Here is a 22,645-nt window from a genome sequence, read left to right as displayed (position 1 = left end):
GTGGATGATATCTGCAGGACTTCTAAAGTCAGGCTCTCAGATATGTGCTGGGTGTAAATGGGGCCAAAATGTTTGAGGCACACACAAACAATTGCCACAGATGAGATTCAAACCCATACCTGTGTAGTTACTGCTGCTACATTGATCCATATTTATGGCACGTGCCACAGAGCTGAACCTTGTCCAAAGAGGTATTTCAAGGTGACTGACATCAGCAGGCTTGCTAAAGTAGGGCAATGGAAGGTGTAGTGACTGTGAATGGCCTCAAAATCATTGATCCTGACACACACACAAACACCCACACATACACAGTTTCACAGTTCCCATGTCTGGGATTATAACTTCTACCTAACTACTATGTCACACTATAGCATTATGCAGTCATTGCATGCACCATTGAGCTTATAGGGTTGATTTTGTCCAAAGAGGTATTTCAAGGTGACTGACATCAGCAGGCTTGCTAAAGTAGGGCAGTGGGAGGTGTAGTGACTGTGCATGGCCTCAAAATCATTGATCCCTACGCACACAAACAGCCACACACACAGTTGCCATGTCTGGGATTAGAACTCCTACCTAACTAGCATGTTACAATACAGTGTTACACAGTTACTGCATGCAACATGGAGCTTATAGGGTTGAACCTTGTCCAAAGGGATATTTCAGGGTGACTGACATCACCAGACTAGCTAAAGTAGGATAATGGGAGGTGTAGTGACTATCAATGGCATCAAAATCATTGATCCCTACACACGCAAACACCCACAGTTCCCATGTCTGGGATTAGAACTCCTACCTAACTATGATACACTATAGCATTATGCAGTTACTGCACACACCATGGAGCTTATAGGGTTGAATCTTGTCCAAAGGGGTATTTCAAGGTGACTGACATCAGCAGGCTTGCTAAAGTAGGGCAATGAAAAGTGCAGTGTGTGTGAATGGGCCATACACCATTCTTCTGGAAACACACACACAACACTCAGTCACACACAACTTTACATTTGACAGGACTGGGTATACAGATGCTAGATGACTACTGATTTGCACTGTCATGTTACACAGTTATTACAAGCACCACAGACACTATAGTGCTGAGGGCTATCAGAAGCAAACATCTACAGTGATAGATACTGGCACATCATGTGGTATTGGCCAGTTGGATATGTGGTGGGTGGGACAGGCCTCATGATGGAAGCCCTTTGTCACTGTCTGTCTCTCTCTTCTCTACATCTCTGGGTATGTATGATCTATTATAGTGTGTTGTCCTTGGATAATGTGTGTATTCCTATCTGATGTGTGTGCAAAGCATGAATGATGTGCAATGTGGTGTGTGTGCAGAGAAATCTGCAACTGAGAGATATGTATAGTCCACTGTTGTTGTCAGACATGGGCTTCATTTCTCTAAGTGTAGGAGCATGCCCAGTATGACCTTCTGTATTTTGTTGTCAGACATGGGCTTCATTTCCCTGTGTGGGAGCATGCCTAGTATGACCTTCTGTATTGAGTGTGAGAATCCATTCCAGGTAGGTTGTACTCCAGTGCAGGATTCTGTGTTCCACACCCACAGCTAGCAACCTGTTTCTGCAGGATATCTGTAGATAAGTTGATAATATGGAGTCACAATTGGCAAAGGATAGTGGGATACTGTAACTATTGTGTCTGTGCTGCTTGTATTACATGGTTTTGGTGTTAGCAGAGATATTCAGACATATGTACTGTTTTACACTGTGATGTATTATGTCATCAACTACTGACAGATACACCTATTTGCTCACAGTTAATTTCTGGGGAATACAAGATGAATGAAGCTGTGTCCAGTATTGTGGTCTGCAGCCTACATATTCTTGCACACTCATGTCATTACGGAGGGGGAGCTGCAGACACTTGCTGATGAGTCTGTGTAAATGTTGCATCACAATGATATTGTGGTGGCTGAGGATCCCTGCTTGTGCAACTATTGGTGTAACAGAATAGCCATATTGTGCTGTGGCCATACCTCTCAGCTGTACTGATTCACCCAGATTACCCAGAAGCAGGGCTCATTTATCTGGTCTGTTCCCCTTCACATTCTGGTTTACAAGCAGGTTTGTCACCATCCATTACTGGGTTTGCAGGCAGGGGTAGTATGGGCACACATCAGAGTTTCAAACTGCACACACTCCATGGCATCCTTGCTTCTACACCCCCCTCTGTTATTCTGTCCTCTTCGGCATACCTCTCAACTGTCCCTGATTTTCAGGGATGTCCCTGATTTTGACTCAAATTTTAACGCTGTCCCTCTTAATCCCTCCTAAAACTAGTGACTTTTGGAGGAAAGGTGGTGAATTACACTTAATGAATAATGACAATAATTAAGAGTTATAAACTTCTTTTACTTCAGAAAATATGTATTAATTTATATGCTCTGATTCTGTCAATGTTTCAAGTTAATAGCACTAATATTTTAAAAGTGTCCCTGATTGTCCCTGATTTTTTTCTTGACTTGTCCCTGATTCTGTTGAAATTTGTTCCCAATTGGTTGAGAGGCTAACATTATGCAAGCGATATCTGGGACATATCCCTATAGTTGTCCCTTCATCCCAGCAGTATTTAGAGGTTAGTCCACAGTTAATGCAGTAGGACATGGTGGGCATGCTACTGGGATTTGTCAACATGGCCTTGCATTTGTGTTCTGTGGACTGTGTTATGTTGTTAGCTATTAGTTGGCACCCCATGAGATAATATACATTGGCAGTATGGGTGAGGCACAGGCCTTTGACAGAAAACTGTAGGGCATTTGGTAGTGATGCAAGCCATATGTAGCAGGCCAGTGCATGCTGTCACTCCTATAGTCCTAGGCTGGAAGCCACTGGATTCCCCTGGGGTGACAGGATAGGTGTGCGAGGTGTTAATGGCAATAGTTCCTGTCCATATTAACCCATTATTCAGGATGCTGGCAGGGTGCTGCTTACAGCTAGGGACACACCTGCATAGGACACCTCTTCAGCATGCTGCATTCTTTGGGTATTCCCATACAGAAGTGGGGGGTCATACTGTTCTCATTCCCAACAGCAGGGATATAACCTGTGATAAAACTGTATCTGATGGCAGGGGTGAGATGAGTGCATGTGTTCATAGGTTTATAGTTTCATACTAGGCTATCTGCCCTAGGGCATTTATAAGCCTAGCCAGAGTGTGTATGGCTTTCGCCACCCATTTTAAATTAATTTTGCTATGCCCTTTTTCGAGGTTAGTATACTGTGCCTCTGTCTAACAGCGACACAGAAGTGATACCCGGGGTAAACCTATGATCTCCGATCCACTCATCAAGATTCCTCTTGAAGAGAGTCAATGAGGGACTCTGCCTAACCTGGACTGGGATTTTATTCCAGAGTGAAGGGAGCCTCTGGGTTATGAATCTGTCCCTCCAGCATGTCCTATTTATTTCAGTGCTGAGGTTTAAGTCCCTCGAGCACGTAGCTCGATAGGATTTGGATTTTCTGAGGTGCAGAATGTCCATTAATTCTGGGTTGGACATGGCTTTATACGTCAGGCACAGATCGCCTCTGAGCAGGCGGTATGCCACTGAGTAGAGCTGGAGTTTCTTTAACTGGGCAGCATACGGCATCTGTTTGAGCCCCTTGATCCTCTTGGTGAGGTACTTTTGGGGTCTTTCCAGTTGCTGCAGGTGTCTGGTAAGGTACATCCCAAAAGGGGCATTGTACTCAATTATGGGCCTGATGAGGGATGAGTAAAGAGGCACGATGACCTCCCCTGATCTAGATGTGAATCCCTTCATGATTAGGTGGGCTATATAAAATGTTTTTCTAACCACTTTGGCCACGTGGTTGTCAAATGAGAGATTGCTATCAACTTTGGTCCCCAGGTCCCTAATTACTTCTTCTGTACTTAATGGATTACCACCTATGTGGTAATTTGTGGGCGCTTTGTTTTTGCCAAAGGGGATGACTGTACACTTTTTGGCATTTAGCTTGAAGCCATGGCTCTGGCACCAGTTGTCTGTTTCTATGAGGCCCTTTTGGAGGATGCTTGTGTCGACTGGAGAGTCTATTATGGCGCCCAGTTTGCAGTCATCTGTGAACTTGGTCAGCCACAGTCCTTCCATGTTGACCTGTACCTCCGAGAAATATATACCGAACAAGAGAGGTCCCAAGACTGAGCCTTGTGGGACGCCACTTGTAAATGGTTTGGAGTCTGACATGGCTCCAGCTATTCTAACCATGTGGGTTCTGTCCTTAAGCCAGTTTGCAACCCATCTAGTGACATAGGGGTTTATATTTAAGCTGGTGAGCTTATCTATAATGCCCAAGTGGGGTATTGTATCGAAGGCTTTTGCAAGGTCCAGGTAGACTGTGTGGACCACCTTCCCCTTGTCAATGGCCTTGGTGACTGTTTCAAAGAAATCAACCAGGTTTAAGAGGCAGGATCTGCCCTTAACAAAGGCGAACTGGGTAGGATCCAGTGTCTGTAGGTCCCCAATATCTTTATTTATAAGGTCCATGATGATCCTTTCCATAGCTTTGCAGACCAAGCTAGTGAGACTTATGGGGCGATAGTTTCCAGGATCCGTTGAGGCACCACTTTTGTGGAGAGGGACCACTGTTGCTGTACGCCACTCTTTGGGTACATATCCTGTAGTAAGGCTGAGATTGAACAGTAATTTTTAGGTTTGGGTTTAGCTCTTCTTGGAGTTCATGTAGGACGCAGCCCGGGACACCGCCTGGTCCCATTGATGCTGTGTTTCTTGCTTTGGAGAGGGCAGCTCTTACCTGAGCATCTGAGATGTCAGAGGGGCAGCACTCTGCTGGGATAGATATTAGCCCTTTTGGTGGGGAGGGGGGGGAGTTTGTGCTGAGCCTGTCAGCTAGGATGTTGGCAATGTCTGTGGGTTCGGTGTATTTTTTGTCATTTTGGACTAATTCTGAGCATATCTGGGAATTCCCACCCAGGTTCCTAACATAACTAAAGAAAGCCTTGTGATTATCCTTAGTGTCCTGTGCAATTTTTCTCTCGAAGCTGGCCTTAGACGATTTTATGAGTGCCCGTAGTTTTTTGCTAATACTGATCAGAGATGCCTTCCCTTTTTGGGATTTTGCTCTGTCATGTAGCAGCTTCCTCCTTCTATTGTATAGTTTGTTTATGGCTGGGGTCCACCAGACAGGACGTCTGCCTTTGGAGGATTGGGTCTTGGTTTTATTTGGGATTGCATGATCCATGCATTCCTGAAGGTGTTCATAGAATGCGTTTATAAAGGATTTTGTGGTCTGGGCCATATTATCCACAGGCCCGGGGGCTTTGAAGGATTCCACCTCGCTTTTGAGGAGTGTGAAATTTGCTTTAGAGAAGTTTTTCACTGTGGTTTTCTGGGCATGGGGTGCGGTCGGGATGTGAATATCCAGTGAGATTAGTTTATGGTCTGATCTTACCAGTGAGGGATACACTTCTGGTCTGGAGCATAGAGTCCCCATGTTGGTGATGATCAGGTCCAGTATGTTTTCCCCTCTTGTGGGAGTGGTAACAAGTTGTTCCATAGCATTTGAGTTTATAAATTCTAGGAACCTTTGGGCTAGGGTGTTGGAGCTAGAGTAATGCTGCCAGTCTATGATTAGGTAGTTGAAGTCACCCAATATAATGGTGTTTGGTGAGACCTTCATATTTTCCAGTGTTCTCAGGAAGGCCAAGTGGGGTTCCTGGGTTTGGGAGGGTGGTCGTAGCAGGCTATAAACTGGAAGGCAGTTTTACCCACTGTTAGTTGCACATGGATAGTCTCTGATGCTTCGTGCTGTGCCTCCAACTTGGAGGTGTGGGTATCTTTGACGAATATTGATACTCCCCCTCCTTTTGTGGTTCGGTCCAAGTTTTGGGGCTGAAAAGGATGGTATGAGGTATAACCTGGTAGTGCTGGAGTGCTCTCGAGAGCCTTCAACCAGGTTTCTGTTACTGCACAGATATCGATGTTCTCCATGCTAAGGAGAGTTTCGAGTGCATGCATCTTGAGGTTTAGACTTCTGGCATTGAGTAGCATTACTCTTAGTTTCCTATCCCTTGTGATACCTATGGAGGTGGGTTTGTCTTTTGAGCCTTGCCTAAAAAAGGCACTATGGGGGTAGCAAGAGCCTTTGCCAATATCCGAAAGCCCAGGGGTGACAGGTGCAAGCCATCCCTAGCGAAGCATTGTGGCTTGTCGAGCATGTCATCCCAGGCTGACAGGCATTGGATCCCCTTTGAATTACACCAATACTTAAGCCAATTGTTGAAATTGATAATCTTGTCTTCATACTGTGGCATCATTCTTGGTGAGGGTAAGATGCTACTCAAGGTCAGGGTCATACCGGCCTGGGCTACATGCTCAGAGAGCTCCTCTATGTCTCTTTTCATGTAGTCCAGGGAGGTACATCTCAGGTCATTCACACCAGCATGGACAATGACTGAGTCATATTTGTACTTGCCTTGGAGTGACCTGAGTGCTTGTGTTATGTGGCGGATCCTAGCGCCCGATAGGCAGCTCACCATGAACTTTTCCTTGTTCAGCCTGGTGAGCGGGACGTCAGTGTGCCTGATGATAGAGTCACCTATTACAAGTGTATCAGGTGTGTTGTTTAGCCTTAAGGGCTGTGACTGTTCGGCACACTGACTTTGTGAGCTATGTGTTGCACCTGTTTTGTTTTGGGGTAGCGGTTGCTTGGGTGTCTGCTTTGGAGGTCTCTGCAGCTTAGGCAGATTTTTATTTAGAGCCTCCAAGTATGTTTTTGTGTTTATGTGTTTGGTTTGCTGTCATGGTAGGTCTATGTGAGACTGGAATTGTAGTGAGTGTTGTTTCCTTCTCCTCCTGACTGGTTACGCCAGTACTGAGTTGAGAGAGCTTAGCCTCCAGTTTGGCTATATGGTTGCATCTCTCACATGTGTTGGAATTTGTTGGGAGGAGGAGAGGGTTGTCTGTGTACATTAGGCAGTTGTAACATTGCCTCAAGATTCCCAGGTTCACCAGCTGGACCGGAGAGGAGATTGACAACTGACCATTGGACATGCTAGAATAGTATTGGGAATTCCTTTATAATTGAAAAAAGGGCCAATGGGGAACAAGTTACTCAAGGGGAGTTTGAAAGGGTGTAGTGCTTTTAATTTTTTAGTGCTGACTTATATAATTGCTTTAGTGAGCAAGTGCTAGGCTTTAGCGTAGGAATAGGGTGTTTATTATGAGAACTAGATCAGTTCCAAGGCTCAAACCCAAATAAGCGGCGCTGCTCAATGCCGCGCTATGCACAAAATCATGCAAAGCCGCGCTACAGCGGGTTTTATACTGGCGGACTTGAAAGAGCTAGAAATTGGCCCAAAACAGCCAACAGACTACCAGATTCCTGCACTGGGAACTCTCCTCCAGGGACAGATAGGCTGCTCCAAGCTCCCTACTGCCACTGGTGAACAAAGAAGCCTCCCTCTATCCAAGAAAGGAAATGGCAACACAGGAACTTTCCAAAAGTCCAGAATACAGCAAAGCCTGTATTTGGACTACTCTAGGTCAGGAAAGATGGGAAACAAGGATAACTTTTTTTTCTTTTTTGCAACAAACAGCAGGATATAGAAGCTTCTCGCAGCTGACTCACAGATATACCTGGGACATTCCCCTTATGCTACCTTGTGTGGGGACAACAGCAGTCTCTCATTACTTCATAACTGTGCCTTTGGTGGTCTTCCAGTGATTGGCCAGACTACATCAGTATTCTGTACTACACAGACAACTAATGTGCTGCTAACCTGCATGTACAATTCCAAAAGTGTGTGCAGTTGACAGTTAAATTTTATGTACTCTGTCTAGGGCACTTCCACCTGTGTACTGTGTGTATGTCTGGCTCCACATTCATGGCATGTCCATCTTTCAGATGGTGACAGATATTACATCCAAACAATGAGTATGGATAACTGATGAATTGGGTCTCACTGAGATGCATTGTTTTGGCACTGCAGTTGTCAAAACATGGCCCTGTCATCAACAGTACTGGCCATAGGCCACTGGGACACAACCCTCCATGCCTATATGCTGACCACTTCCACACAATATACAACACACAACAACCTAACACACAGAGCCCTGTATATTGTACACATGCAACAATCTATCCTGCATATTGGGCTAGCTCGGGTAATCTGTGCTTCACTGTTATTGAACCCACACATATATGTTACTGCATTTCTACACAGGATTGTGGGGGGGGGGCACACCTGACAACTGTAAACATTTACTATGACTGTACTGGTATTTCAGGTACTCTGCTGGCTTCCATTTCATTTTGTATTCTGACCTATCATGAAGACTGGAGGCATATTAGTAGAGTACATATCTTAGGTTTTATTGCCCTATATTTCAGTTTCAGATGTCTTACCCTTCAGAACTAACATCCAACTGCCTGACCTGTTGTAGTCTGCCTGTATAGGTCTGGAGGGGGGCTGTTCTCCATCGGCATCAATAGGAGGCCTTAACATAGCCTTTCTTTGTGGTCATCTACACCTGTTCTGCTGGCTGAGACTGTTGTTGAGTATGTGAGCCTCACTGACATGCATGTGTGTGTCCTATTGACAGACATTTGGGCATCCACATTTACTACAGTGGGATTTGTCACCTTTTGTAGTACTGCCTACTTTGTTGACACCAGTATTTGTTATGGATTTCATGCTGCCCATATAGGTGTCCACTATCTGCTGCCATCCCATTCAGTGACCCGATTCCCTTGCATGCTCACATCCATACCATATATAAAACTAGCAGAACATACTACTCCATTCAGCAATTGATAGGAAGAGTGAGTTACTGATTGTGCCAGTATTGAGGATGGTGCTGGAGGGCTGACTATGTCAGATGCACATAGTACACTCCCTGTACATGATAAAGCCCAGGTCGTGTCATGTTTGGCATCCCTTTTACTGTATGTGGGAGTCAGAGAGAGGTGTCATTCCCTGGGTTCCTACCATGTCAGTATGTGTGCTATGCTATTCTGTCTACAGGGGCAGGCTCAGGTTGTTCCTCCTCTGAGTCACTCTGTGCCTGTGTTGGCCTTTGCAATGGTGGGGTCTGTGTGGCCCTGCCCCATGCTGTTCTTGCTGCAGCTGTTTCCACAGGATCATATTGTGTAGCATGGCACATGAAATGAAAACTTGTGTACATGTAGCTGGAGAGTACTGCAAGGCTCCGCCAGATATGTCCAGGCACTGGAACCATGACTTGAGCATCCCAAACACATGCTCTATTATGATTCTGGTTTGTGCTTGTGCCTCATTATGGAGTTCTTGTTCGGGTGTGTGTGTGCATTTCTGATGGGTGTCATCAGCCACGGCTCCAGTGCGTGACTAACATCCCCCATTAGGTGGCCACATGGGATGTCCCCACTGGCAAATCTCTGGTGCAGCTGTGTCATATGCCAGATGTGGGAGTTGTGATAGCTTCTAGGGCTGCCAGCACACACATTCATTATAATGTCCTGGGCATCGCACATGACCTGGCAGTTGATGGAGGGGAAGCCCTTGTGGTTTAAGTAGACCCTACCCCACTCACCAGATGGTGCTTTGATGTGTATGTGCATGCAATCTATAGCACCCACTGCCTCAGGGTCTTCTGCTATTTGGTGGAAGACATGCATATTGCTGGTCAACGCCTCATGGGTGTTGAGGAAATATATGTGTTCACCAGCATGTGCTGACATGCCATCCAGGAACTGGTGAAGTACCCTGGATGCTGATGCCTGTGAGAGCCTCATGATATGCCCAGTTGGCCTTTGGAAGGTACCTATGGCTAGTATTCTTAAGACTACACATACCTTGGTATCCAGTGGGATGGGTTCCTCTCTGTTGGTTCTGTGTGTGAGGCATGGCTGGCACAGCTCAACAATTTGCTGTAGGATGTCCCTGTCCACCCTATAGATCTCCACTATCTCCAGCTCATGTAGCCCCTGGTAGGTTACCCTGGGTCTGTACACTCTTCTCCTCGCTGTGGGTTGGTCGTCAACATTCTCATCCTCACCACCCTCAGCCTCTTCCACATATTGATGTATGAGAGCGACAGCAGCCCCTATCATTTTGTTAGTTTTGTCTAATCCATTGTTCTGGATGCTGGTTGTGGTGTAGGGTTTGTGGGAAAAATCAGAGTGAAAGATGTTTGCATAGTTTATAGTAGTGTGCTGGGCTGCTGCCTGTGTAATTGGCTGATTCTGATACATTCCACCTGCCAGTTATGCTAGTTCCCCTTGATTGCCTTCCTACTGCTGTTTTCCCTTCCCATTGGCTTCCAGTTTAAGCCCCAAGGCACACCATGCATAAACAGTGCTCAGATGTGAACAGAGCTGCTATTTCCTGTTTTTTTTTTTCATTCCAGTGCATGCCGCACAAACCCATTTAGGCAATGTAAACACCGCTTAGCAGAAGCTGGCCCTCCCTGGACATGAATACACTCTGCATTTCTTGGTATAAGACAATGCAGCCTTAGATATACCCCCTGCCTTAGCTGTGCTTAGCTAAGTGCAAACACTGGCCACAGAGCTCTACTCAGCTTAGAGCAAGCATGACACTCCCCCTTATGAGGTCATCTAGCTCTTAGGCTTACACCATGGTCTTGCTGCACCTACATGGTTAGGTGCAAGCTAGCACTGAGGGAAAATTTGTGATTTAGTGTCATTCCCCTCATTTGCATAAAACTGACTGCTAATGCATTGTTACAAAACTGACAGTCAGCCTTCCCCCTTAACCAACAGTATTCCATGGTCTTGTTTTCTTATGCATGCCATTGACTATAATGGCAAAATGCATAATCATCTTAAAATTGACTTTTCTCATTTTTTTTTATTTTAGGGTTGATCCCGTTTGCGTGCCACTGTGCTACTCTTCAACGTCTAAAATTGGCCAAAAAAAGTTATTTTTTATAATTTTGCAACTATTTTCCATGGCAATGGCCATATATTTGGCCATTGGCATGCCTACTACATTGAATATATGCTTTCTTTTGAGCTGTCATGCCTCCGTTTACTAATTTGCAGAAATGTATTCAGTTAGTAGCCAAATACATTTCTGCAGGTTACACTATTCCTGCACGGATGCCTGCCTGCTTCCTGGATCGCTAATTCACCTCATTTGCATGGTTTTCACCAGCAAATTTGGTAATTAGCAAACAGGTGCTGTGTCCATGCAGGAATAGTGCAGGAAGGCTCGTGCACATCCCGGGAACTTGTTCCTGGATCAGACGTCAGCCCAATATTGCCTGCAGCAGCTCCTGCACTATTCCTGTACACCGTGCATAGCTTGCTGATTCCTGGGGTGAATGTATTCCAAATGTCATAAAAATGGGGTATTTGTGGGTATACATTGTGTTAAGAAAGTGAAACAGTCTGAATAATGTGCAAAATAACAAAAGTACATAAAATCTAAAACTAGAAAATGAGTTGGAAATCTGGGGAAGAAAAGCTTAAAGTAATAACTGAAATGTTTTATTCAAAATAGACACTAGCAAAGTGTATAATGTCTTATTTGTTAAGTCTGAAAGTTATTGATCTAAGGTAATCAATGTGCATATTTTTTATTAGTTTGCACCATCATGTGAAACCAAGGGTCAAAAATTCTTATATAAAAACAGGAAATACAAGATTAATGTCCAGACCTTTTTTCTCTGCTATAAATTAGGCAAATTTTCAAGGTTATGTGCACAATTACATAGAATTCTGCAACACGTTTCAAGTGTTTCAACTGCATCCTGAGCCATCCAAACTAAATAAGAACATTCTCTTGATTTATGGCACTTGTATTTGCTTTATATAGTGATCACTGTTGTTTTTGAGCATTTTTAAAGCATTTATTTAATTTTCTGTCAAAAAATAGTCATGTCTCTGTTTGTTGGCTTTTCTAGTTCTGTTTGCCTCCAAACCACTTTGTAGAAGGTCAAATTAGCCAGAGATGTAGTTTGTTGTTTAATTTGCACTTGGAACTGCTTTGCTGTGCTTTTTGCATTAGGAAATTCCAGGATAATTCATCTTGTGGCAGAAGGTGCTTACCTGGTCTCTGAGATGGGAAGTGCTCCAGTGAGCTTAGATTGTGGTGTTTTATTAGCTAGATTGTATAGGAATAAGTTTTTTAAGACTTTTTTGCATTGTTATAAATCAGGCACATTTGTATACAGATGTTCATCAAGCAGAGGCAGTTAGCAGTTCCCTGTAGACAAACACCTACAAAGTAAAATTTCCTTATGAAGTCAGGTTGACAAAATGGTTAAGGTGTTAACCTCACAAAGAAAAGGTACAGTGTTTGATCCTCATCTGGGATGCATGGCTAGGCTTAAAAAGGCCCATGTGGTCATTACCCTAGTACTGACCTAGGAGCTTATGTTAGGATTAAGTCAAAACCTATTAAACAGCATGGCATTGTGTGGAATTAAGTGTAGAACAGCAGAGTTGTATATCAAGTAGCACTATATTACATTTTGCCCTTTACCCCAGAAACTAATTTTTGTATTGAATAGCACTACCATATACTTGTACTATATAACATCTTGCTCTTAATCCCATTAGCTACCCTAGGAATCCCCAGTCAAAACCTAATTCTTAATCCTAAATAGCCCACCCTATTACAAGACTGGCCAAAATAAATATGCAATTTCCAAATGTTTATTTGACCAGCTTGGTACCTTTGGACATCCAAAGGCAATTTATTTATTTATTGAAATTGTATTACTAGGAAAGTCCTACTGAGTAGAAACTCATTTTCAGCAGAGGCCTGGGGAAAAAAGTTCCAAATTATTCAAAACATTTTAAAAACAATAACTTTACAATCTTCAAAAATAAATCAAAAACACCTGCAGTATAAATAATTATACCAAATTAGACATAATAAAAAACACTGGCTAAAAATCATTGATACAAGTTATATGACAATCATTTAATTCTTACAGAACTTTTAGACAGTTTGTAGAGACATTAATGGTAAGTTAGTGTAATACATACAGGGATTGCAATATGAAGTGAGGGAAAATGGGCTTATGATATATTTAGAGACAAAGTCATGCAAGAGAATTTGATAGAAGTAAGGAAGTAAGTGAAGAAGGGAGAGTAAGGAGGTATAAGGAATGAAACATTACTTGGTCGCATTTAGCGGTATAGTTTATCCTGGTTTTGAGCAAGAACAGAGACATAGCTAGGAAGTCTTTCAAAGTAGTTTTGAAAGATAGGAGTGAGGGTATTGACCTGATGGATACAGGTAAGGAGTTCCAGGCCTTAGTAACCTTGTACAAGTGCAGACAATGCCTAGCAATTCCATTGTTTTCTCAGACAACCAGTTATTCATTAAAGAAAGTAATGTGGTATGTGAGAAATGTAAATATACAACTTTTCTGGAGACAACAATCTCACATGTAAAAGATGTTGTCAATAATAAGCTCTCTACATCCCTCATACACACTTCTCACCACACACAAATTGTCTTATGCTGAGATGGTTAAAAGAAACCTTCTCAAATATCAGACCTCCAAACCACCTAACCACAACAGCGCTCCACAGTAATCACCAAAATACATAGTCAAACACAAGACATTTCACATAAGCCTACACCCAATGGTCCCCAAGAGCTTAGTTCATAAAGCAACTATATTCTTTACCTAATACTCTTGTCATCACAGACTCCATTGTGCAACACACAGATGCCCCACTGTGGATGGGCTGCACCTGCCACCCCTCCCCTAGGCTTTTAGATATTAACTAAAATTTTATCCACTCCCTTAGACCCTTTTATAGTCCATGCCAAAAAGACAAAACTACCAACATAATTAAAAAGCCTTCAAGCAACTTTAAGGTGTTACTTCTCAATTCTAGGAAAGGAAAAAAAAATCCAAACCCTTCAAGCACTCCTGTCTCTGGAGAATTATATATTGTGCTATGACAGAGACTTTGTTTAAAGCCACAGAAAGCACTCTGGCAGTTCAAGGCCACAATGACCTTCACACATTTAGACCAACAACAGCACAGAAGCCAAAGGTGGAGATGACTTGATTTACATTAGCAGCAAACATACCTCAAGGTTGGTTAAACAAGATGATACCATGGAGCTCATCCACGTGCAAGCCACCATAGATAAGGAACCTCAAAATATCATGATTAGCTACAGGTTACCATCTATGCTATTAGAGTTCCATGAGTCTTATTTAAACCTGCTAGATGTGCTCACCATCCAACCAAACACCCCATTCATGGATGACTTTAACTACTCTTCTATAGACCGGGAAGCATGCACTGCCTCAAACTCACTGGCACAGTGCTTCCTGGACTCTATTAACAGAAACACCCTGGAACAGATAGTGCATGCTCCAACTCCAAATCAAACATACTGGATCTGGTACTCACCAACACAGGAAGATAAACCAGTAACAGTTAGGGACTATTCTAAAGCAAACTACATCCTGTTAAGTGACTGTATGTCAAAATTCAAGAATCCCACTAACCCTGAGACTACAGCTACCTATGCAGAATTTTTCACAGAGTCTTTATACAAACATATGAAAGCTGCATAGAGGCTGCAATACCTACCAGAAGCAAACTCAAAACAAAAACACTAAAAAATAACCCCACTGGTGGAATCCTCACCTAAATAGGGTTTTATAATAAAAGAAGAAATCTCACGTTCAAAATCAAGAAGAGCAACTCCCTTAAAGACAAGTCCTCTTTTATACAACTGAAAATAAGCTAAGGGATCTAATAAGTCCAGCAAGGCCAACTACAAGGTCAGGAGAGCCTCACAGACTAAAGATAATCATAAGACCTTCTTCAACTATGTCTAGAACCTTAAAGATAACACACAGCAGTGTGCTGAACTGGTGGTGAATGGTACCACCTTCATGTATCAGGTTGACATAGCAAATCAACTGGCTGATAATAAGCCTATAAGTGTTTCAGTATACTGTTGTTTAGTACTTTCATACAGATTGTATGGGTTTTAAATGGTTCAGTGGTTACTGACTTATCTTGTTTTGATTGTAAGATGTGACACACTTGCACTATTTTGACGGGCCTCAGTGTGCTCTAAGAGCTTCTTCAAATTTAGTGGTACATTCTTTTAGTTTGAACATATAGAAGTTGGTTTTCCTATATAGGAGTAGTGATAAAGGCAGCCTTATTCATAAATCAGATTTTTTTCTAGAGAAGAGGGTTGAAGTTCCTATATTTAATAAAACATAGTTGATAACAGATGTAGAAGTCTTTTAACTGGTTATATTCATATACTTGAAGATTGAGAAATATCTGCTGCTTGTGGTATTTCAGTTTCTTTTAAGACATCTGTGCTTACAGGATTGTTATTTGCCCAGGAAAACTGTATTTTATGTTTTGTTCTTTAAAGTCCAGCTTCTTTCTAAAGTACATTCATTTGATGTAAGAAATGTATAGCGTGGGTGCTTTTGAAAATCCGTTCTTGTATTTAATACTTTCATTCTAACTTAGAGCAACTGGATACCTCATTATCATGAAGCAAAAATGTTCTTGATTTGTTTCTGAACAATTTCTATACTAGACATGAGATGTACCTCACTTTTATTTATTGCTACTTACCTCTTTAGACCATTGTATACTTACATTTTCTGCAAAAATATTTTGCAGTCAGTTAAGCATTGAGACCATTTTGGAAGTTTTCTGGAGGAGATGGTTTCATTTAATTTTTGTCCATATCTTCACCTTTGACTGGTAATTTCTTGCCCTTTCCCAAATGAAAATTCTTGTGACTCTGCAGCACAATGTAGTATGAACTTTGTCCTCCAGTATCCCCTAAGAGGTATCTATCACAATTCTGGCAAATATGCTCTCCCCTAAGGAAAGAAGGCTAATATAAATTAGCTTCTTAAACTATATGACCATCCATCTTGATACAGAGTTGTCACTGTCATGTCCCTGAAACCACAGCTGGGCACCATGACACTGCACCAGTTAGCCAGTTGAGCATTTTTAAAACATTTATTTAATTTTGTGGCAAAAATAGTCATTGATCTGTTTGTTGGCTTTTCTAGTTCTGTTTGCCTCCAAATCACTTTGCAGAAGGGTGAATTAGACAGGATTTAGTTGTTTGCTGGTTCATTATTGTTTGTTGTGTAATCTACACTTAACAGCTGCTTTTGTTTTACTTTTACATTAAAACATCCCAGGATTATCCATCTTGTGGCAGAATATACTTATCTACACTCTTTGAGTTGTGAAGCACACGTGGGAGCTCAAAGTGTGGTTGTTGTTTTGGCTAGAGGGCATAGGAATCAGTTTTCAATCTTTTTTCTTTGATTTTAATCAGGCAAGTTTATAAGTTATGCATGGTTGAGATTTGTTGCTTGGCACATGTGTGCTAGCATGTCGATGATCGGTTTCTCGACTTTTTGCGGTTGACGTTTCTGAGGTTGACATATGGACTGCTTGACTAATGTGAGTAAACCTATGTATATATGTATAGATATAGGTAAATAGATATAGCTATAGATACAGATACATAGATTAATGGATATATCAGCAATGGTCAACTGCAAGTAAGAGCAATCAATAAAACTGCAAATAAAACAGAGAGAATGCACCTTTCAAAACTGCACAATAAAATAAACCACAAATACTGAAACACATTGAAAAGTGTTGCCTTCCAAAAATTACAACAATAAGAATATGAAAGGGTCTATATTAAATCAGTGAATGCTTAAAATAACGAACGCTGATTTATCGACCCTTTAAAACCGAAACCTGAAAATCCCGAAGACACAGAACAGCGATTTTTTTCCCAGGGAAAAAATCACTGGGCTGTTTTTGGGACTTTCAAATTTTCTCCACTGTGGTGCAATCTCAGAGTTAGTATATTTAAGTAGGGGGGAGGGTTGTGGGAGCCGAAGCACCCCAGTTTATTTTGTGTTTTGATCTTTTTTTTTTTTTTTTTTTTTTGCAGAATACCGATTTTTTTTTTCCCTGGGGAAAAAAAATCGCTGTTCTGTGTCTTCGGGATTTTCAGGTTTCAGTTTTAAAGGGTTGATAAATCAGTGTTCGCTATTTTAAGTGTTCACTGATTTAATATAGACCCAAAAGAAACCATACAACACTTTTATCATGAGGCAAGCTCCTCCCACACTCCCTCCTACTTTATATAAACCAGCTCCAAGGTCAGACATCAGCAGGTAAGGGCATATCTCAGCCCTTGCTGTACCACAATCCTGCTTACTTTCCAGAACACTACCAGTTAAAATACAAATATAAACAGCAGGGGGAACATTCAGGATTGCACTTATACAGTATGATAGGTGCAAGATTAGTTTGCTATGCCATAAGCCAAGCTAAAATGCCTAGAGTTACATCCCACTTATAGACACCTAAGCAAAAAGTCACAGCTGCAACAGGACAAGATCAAAATGTAGAAAACAAAGTTATGCATTTTTCCAAAGTCATTTGCAGTTTAGACATATGCATTACCTGACTTAGCCTCCCCTCCATTTCTTCATTCATACTAACACCTCTTTGCTTAGTTATGCAGCTATTCTTTTTCATGACACTGCATACCAATCAAACTTAAGTGTAGTTTATCATTTTGATTGCATCCTTATATGATTATATGGCTCACAACAATAAATCAAAGAGTAAGTACAAGCCACAGAATTGTGAAAAAAAGTTAAAGACTCATGAGAGCAACAAATGTCAAACATGATTGTTCTCCTTCAAAGCTGATTTTTGCAGGAGGCCAAATGCAATCCTACCCCCAAACTTATTTTTATCAACTCTGTGCCTGCCATACCTCAGAGACAAGGGAAAATACTAAGAAACACCAGTCTTGAACTTGGTATATGTAAGCCTGAATTTTCTGTCATTCAGTCACACTTTTCCAGGAATAACAATAATGACTGTCAGAGTATTAACTGGTTTTCATGACTGTGTGTGTGTGTGTGTGTGTGTGTGTGTGTGTGTGTGTGTGTGTGTGTGTGTGTGTGTGTGTGTGTGTGTGTGTGTACACACCACACACACACACACACACACACACACACACACACACACACACACACACACACACACACACACACACACACACACACACACACATATATACATACCTTTGTTTACTAGGCTAATGACCACAAGGGCCTTTTTAAGCCTAGCCATGCATCCCAAATCTCTGTGAAGTTCTGATACCCTTGATGAGTGTAAGCATGGGCCTGGGAGATGAACCATTTACAGATTACCTGTTTGCATCAGAAACATAGGTGCCAAACCAGGGATGAATTTCTGGTTTCCCATCCAATTTTCCAAGTTGCGCATGAATTGGATTAGGGAGGAACTCTGCTTAACATAGATGGGGAGCCTGTTCCATAGACAGTGTAGTCTCTGGGATACATACCTATCTCTCCAGCAGGTCCTATTTATATCACAGGCAAGGCTTAAGTCTTTAGAACGGGTAATTCTGGTACTGTTTATTTTGAGGATATGAAGTAGATCCATCAGAGTGGGGTCTGACAATGCCCTGTATTCCAGGCATAGATCTCCCCTCAAAAGCCTGTAGGATACAGAATATAGAGATAGGGCCTTGAGGTGGTCTGCATAGGACATATTACTTATGCCCTGTATTCTTTTAGTGAGGAACCTCTGTGGACGTTCCAGTTGTTGGATATGCCTGGTTAGGTACATACCAAAGGGGACATTTTACTCAATGATAGGTCTGATGAATGTCGAGTACAGTGGAACAATGACTTCCTTGGACTTAGATGCCATACCTTTGTTTTTAAGTTGTGCAACATAGAATGATTTCTTCACCACTGTAGATATGTGATAATCAAGACTAGATTACTATCTATGTGTGTCCCTAAGTCCCTGACTACTGGGTCAACTCTAAGGGTGTGTTGTGAATATGATAGCTACCAGGGATGGATGACTTCCCAAAGGATACAATTATGCATTTCTTGACATTTACTTTTAGTCCATGACTCTGGCACCAGTTGTTTGTCTGTATCAGCCCCTCCTGGAGAACATTTGTGTCAGTGTGAGATTCAATGACAGCTCCTAATTTGCAATCATCTGCAAATTTAGTCAGCCAGAGACTACTGACATTGACCTTCACTTCTAAAAAGTAAATGCCAAAAAGTAGCAGTTCAATAACTGATCCCTGAGGGACTCCACTTGTGAATGGCCTCTTTGTAGAGGTGGACTCCCCAACTCTAGCTTCCTGGGTCCTGTCTTTGAGCCAGTTAGATATCCACTGGGTGACATACGGGTTTGTAATTAACCTCTTGAGTTTGTCAACTATGCCTAAGTGGGGTATTGTGTCAAATGCCTTGGCCAGGTCAAGGTAGGCAGTGTGAATGATTTTGCCCTTATCAATTGCTTTGGTGACTTTCTCAAAGAAGTTCACCAGGTTGAGTAGGCATGATCTGCCCTTGACGAAACCAAACTGGGTTGGGTACAGTGTCTGGAGGATTACTATATCTCTATTGATCATCTCCATGATAATTCTTTCCATGGCTTTACGTATAAGACTAGTGAGACTTATGGGTCTTTAATTTACAGGGTCTGGAGATGGCCCACCTTGGTGCAGAGGGATGACTGTTGCCTTTCTCCATTCAAGAGGCATGAAGCCTGTTTGGCGGCTACAGCTAAATAGTAATACCAGAGGCCCTGATATGTCATGTTTCATGCTATTTAGAATTCATTTTGGGATATTGTCTGGGCCCATTGATGCAGTGTTCTTGGTATTAGAGAGAGCATTAAGGACCTGTTCCCTAGTGATAGAAAGGGGAGTTATATTTGATATTTCCTGAGGGAAGGTTGAGGGGGAGAGAGGAGTAATGTTGGAGCTGAATTTATCAGCCAGGAGGTTTGCTATATATTTTGGTTCAGTATAGGTGGCTCCATTTACAATGAGGTCTGCACACAATTGTGTATTGCCTTTGAGGTTGTGGACATAGCTAAAGAATAATGCATGGTTATCCTTGGCCTAGGGAGGCCAAACTTAACTCACATTTGGCTTTTGTAGACTTTATTTGTCCTCTGAGTTGTTTATTTAGTTTAATGAGAGTGCTTTTATTTTGCTCGATGCTGCACCTCCTAATTTTTGCCATGATCTTCTTCCTTCTGTTATACAGCCTGTTGATGTTGTGATTCCACCAGGGTGGTTTGTTTTTTGAGTTAGTTCTATACTTCTTCCTGGTGGGTACAGTTGCCTCTATGCAGGTATTAACATGTTTGTACAGGGTTTCTGGGAACATTTCTTCGTAGGCAGAAGTGTTTTCTGGGGTCATAGGGGCTTGAAATTTTGCCAGGTTCTCACTTAATAACAGGAGGTTAGCCTTATAATAGTTCTTGAATATCTCTAGTTTAGCTGGGGCTCCACGTTTTATTTTTACTTCAAAGGAGACCATTTTGTGGTCTGACCTTACCAGGGAAGGCATTACAGTAGAGGGTGTGCAGCATTCTTCCAAATTAGTTAGGACCAAATCCAGTATGGTTGCACCCCTGGTTGGTGTATTAACTATCTGGTCCAAGGAGTTTGTCTTTACAAAATCCAGAAATCTCTGTCCATGTACATTTGATTTTATACAGGATTCCCAGTTAATAGTGGGGTTATTAAAGGCACCCATGAATACGGTATTGAGTTGGATGGTTAGTGTTTCTAATAAGTTTAAATACATGGTATGAGTTTCCTGGGTCATAAAGTGGGACCTATAGCTTGCAAGGAAGTGACATTGGATTTTACCTATAGTGATTTGAACATGGAGCAGCTCAAATGCCTTGTCTTGTTTGACCAGCCTTGAAGTATATTTATTTTTGATATAAATAGAGACATCTCCACCTTTATAGTTCCTGTCTTTGAAGTAGCTGGTCTAAATGTGTGGAAGGCATTGTAACCCTGCACTGTTGGTATGCTGTCCACAGCTTTAAACCATGTCTCAGTGACTGCACAGACATCAGCATTCTCTAGGGTAAAGAGAGTTTCCAGAGAGTGGAGGTTTTTGTTTAGGTTCCTAGCACTAATTGGTAATACCTTTAGATTTTCTTGGCTTTGATTTGTTATGTTAGAAGTACTTCCAGTTTGGCATTGCCTAAAAAAGGCACTATGGGGGAAGATAATGTTTTAGCTAATATTCAAAAGCCTGTAGGGGAGAGGTGCAGACCACCCCTGTCAAAGCAGCATGGTCTGTTGACCATCTCCTTCCATGCTGACAAATATTGCACCCCCTTAGAATGACACCAGAAACTAAGCCAATTACTAAAGTCAATCATCTTTTGTTTGGATTGTGGCATCATCCCTGGAAAAGGTAAAATGCTACTCAATGCTAGCCTCATACCAACCTGAGACACATATTCTGAGAGTTCTATGATGTCTGTCTTTATACAGTATAGGGAGGTACGTCTCAGGTCATTTACTCCCACATGGACTATGACTGAGTCATATTGATAAATGTGATCCAGTGACCTGAGTGCATGCATAATGTAGCAGATCCTATCCCTTAATAAGCAACTGACTGTAACTTTCTGCTTACTCAGTCTGGAGATGGACATTATTTTGTCTCACAATGGAGTCTCCAATGACTAGAATGTTGGATTGTTTGGTGACTTTCCATATGGACTTAGAGGTAGAGGCTCCATGAGATGTAGCTCTAACTGTTGATGTGGGTGTTGTTTTGAAAGAGTGCGTTTGTGGCTGCTGAGGGTATTTCTTATGTGCACTTTGTTTAGGAAGTCTTTGTGGTTTAGGAAGGTTACATGTAAGTGCTTCAGTATATGTGGATCTATATGTCTGCTTTGAATTGTGTGTGATGGGTGCAGCATATGTACTACTGACAAACTTATTGACATTAGGAGTAATTTTACATGAGAGCTTTGCCTCCAATGACTTTGTGTAAATACATCTCTCACATACTGTATCAGTTTGTTTGAGAATTAACTGGCTGTCAGTAAAAATGAGGCTATTTCTACATTGCCTCAGGATGCCCATATCCATCAAGCCAGTAATGGAGACAGTAGGAATGTTCATATCCATGGCAACAGACCCGTTTTTATTGACAAGACTGTTAGTGTGAGAATATCAGTCACTGTCAGGTGTATCTGGTTTGCAACTATGTGGACAGTGCTCGTCACTACAAACTAGGTGTCCTGTGTGCAACTAGATATTGGAGAAATTTCAATTGTGCTTTTACAGGAAAATGTCACTCAAGGTGTCTGAGTCTGTACAGAGTACTGCCAAACACTTGAGGGGAAACTAATACGTATACCCTGAAAATTTAAGGATGAAGTCTTTAGGCAGATATTCTGATGTCAGAAAGAAATCAAGCAGTTTTTACTGATAACAAAGAATTAGCTTTTCAAGTCATTGGAGGCAAAGCTCTCACATAAAATTACTCCTGTTGGGATGGTGGCCTAATGGTTAAGGTGTTTGCCTTACAAACACAAGGTGTAGGGTTTGAGTCTCACAAGGGATAATTGGCTAGGCTTAAAATGGCTCTCAAGGGCCGTTAGCTTAGTACTAACCTAAGAATGATGAAAAGAGAGGAGTTGTATGAATGGGTACTAGTAATGCTGGTCTCACCACAGTTCAATCTGCTGGGATGCAATGCTCCTTTGCTTCTTCTCTCACCAGAAGCAAAATGTTAGCACCAATCCCAAGAAGATATGTACTTTGCTTTAATCAG

Source organism: Protopterus annectens, chromosome 1.part2, assembly GCF_019279795.1.
Source record: "Protopterus annectens isolate FY-2018-M chromosome 1.part2, PAN1.0, whole genome shotgun sequence".
Taxonomy (NCBI): domain Eukaryota; kingdom Metazoa; phylum Chordata; order Ceratodontiformes; family Protopteridae; genus Protopterus; species Protopterus annectens.
This window is presented reverse-complemented; position numbering follows the sequence as displayed.